Source organism: Eleutherodactylus coqui, unplaced genomic scaffold, assembly GCF_035609145.1.
Source record: "Eleutherodactylus coqui strain aEleCoq1 unplaced genomic scaffold, aEleCoq1.hap1 HAP1_SCAFFOLD_106, whole genome shotgun sequence".
NCBI classification, from domain to species: Eukaryota; Metazoa; Chordata; class Amphibia; order Anura; family Eleutherodactylidae; genus Eleutherodactylus; species Eleutherodactylus coqui.
The window spans coordinates 494,819-497,275 of NW_027102596.1; positions in this window are offsets into that span (position 1 = coordinate 494,819).

Below are 2,457 nucleotides of genomic sequence, written 5' to 3' on the forward strand. Positions count from 1 at the left end.
AAATCTATGTATAGCTACCTGCCATGCAGTCCATTGGTTTCTACAGTAACATTGCAGCGCCCTCTATTGGTTTTACAGAAACGTGCTGCACCTATGCTCCCTTTAATATATGATCCCCAGATAGGGGACGTATCAGATGCAACACGCTCAGGCAGCACTCCGGGCGCACCCACAATGCACTGAGGGAGCTGGAAGACCTCTGCATAGCCCCACCCAACGCTTTCTCAACCGCACCCCCTCACATCCTCCTCAGTCCTTCCTCTTGCACCGTGCTCACGCATCCTAGGCTTGCAGAGCCTGCAGGACTCGTCACCTCCCTACGCAGGATGGTTAAGCACGCGATGACACTAGAAGCAAGCACTAGTTTGCCTCTGAAGGTGCGTCCGTCGGTCGTTTTGAGAGATCTCTTTTGGTGGACGCATTTCGAGTGGGGACGGACGGAAACTTTTTCCCAAAAATGAGGAAAATTGGCTTCCCCTGGGCTGGCATCAGTAGACCCTAGTAAGAATAAGAATAGATCAGCATGGTCATCTGAAGAAGTTTAAATGTACAGCAGGCCTTTTTTTTTTTTTTTCCCGCCATACATAAATAAATCCATCCATCCACCCATCCATAACTATAGATAATATAGAGAAATAAATCTTGCTATTTGTATAGCGATAGATAGATAGTGTACATTATAGACATACATTATATCCAGATGATAGATTTTAGATTATTTATATCTATGTAGATTCTATCATGTATATTAATTATATAATAGATCTATGGATTATCTATCTATCAATCAATAGATCTATTATATAATCAACATACATTATAGAATCTACATATATACATAATACAGCTATATGTGTTTGTGTATGTATGTAGATATATAAATATATATATATATATATATCTCATCTAAAATCTATCTTTTATCTATATGCACAAAATCTATAATTCAGATATAATCTATATCTATAATCTACATAATTAATAAATAGATAGATTCATTCATTCATTCATACATACATACATACACACTGTATGCAAATGAGCCAGGTGTCTGGCAGGCTGATGTCACTGCATTGTGATGTCATCAATTTAGAAGTATAAATACCAGACTTGGCAGCCATGTTAGTCAGTCTCCGCTGCAGCTCGGAGACGGGAGGTGGGGGAACCCCTATCTCCTCCGAGAAGCCACAGAACTGGATCCTTTTTATTTTTAGCAGAGTGCATTTTGAATGCAGCACACAAGGGGGAGACAGCGGCCTACCAAAATCCAGTTGGCTGCCGCTGTGGCCTATTTTTTTTATTTTTTTTTAAAAAGGTAGGTTCTGTCCTTCCACGGTGAGGAATAGGCAGGGATGTTCCGTTTTTGCCAGCTGGGGAATGCTTATAGGCAAGGCCTTATTCCTGGTGGTGCATGTAACGTCAGACCAAGTTTCAGACATGCAGCAGCGGCACCAGCAGCATTCAGTCAGTCAGTGGCTCGCAAACGTTTCCCATGCAAGTTTACATTAAACAGACACATTTCTTTATTTCCTTTATTGACTGCGGTCTTTATCGAGCGGTTGAACTGTTGCTGTGTCTAGGCATTGAATAAAGCAATACATCCTTTTAAAGTAGACATCCGTTCATTGGAGTTCTTTGCTCCCCGAATGTCGCTCCATCTAGAAGCGTTGGCTCTGAAGCACGCATCAGGGGCCAGCCTGCATGCTTGCCGCTTTTGAACTAGCAGCGACTGTAGGTCACTCACACAGGCTGGTTGGAATGGCCTAGCATTATCCTAATCCGGAGGTGTAACTTGAAGCTGTGGGGCCCCAGTACGAAGTCTGGAACTGGGCCCCCAACTATAAAGCTTCATTGATAGCATTGGTTTACAATGTGGGAAAGAGAGACTTTATGGGCCCCCTAGGGCTCCGGGCCCCAGGTGCGACCGCATCCACTGTACATACGCCCATGACCCGAATACGTGGAGCATACAGACGTAGGGGGTGTGTGTTGTTGTTTTGCTTCCAGTTAAAATCGCGATTTTGCGCGATTGCGATTTTAACATTACAAGTCCCATAGACGCCTGCAGAAAAAAAACTGCTGTGAATTTCGCAGTGAAAAAAAGAACTGTAGTGGGTAGTCACCTTTATGGGCTGAATAAAACAGCCATTCTGTCAAACATACAATTTGTCCGGCTGCTGTGGCGTCTTGGGAAGTGTCATGTCTCATCTACCTGACTCTATTCATTGACATGTATAACCTGTACTGTATCTGCAAGTGTTTGCCTTCTTTAGTTTGTCCCTTCTGGTCCTCTGTACCCCCTGTATTGCATAACTCCTCCTTTTCCTCCTGCTAGGGAGTTTCCTGTCTATAGCCTATGTGCTAGGTCTCTACTCTGTGCTTTGGCTAATCATCATTCTTTTTACCTACTGCTGAATGTGCATTATACAAGATTTCTACCTGAATAAACCCTGGAAT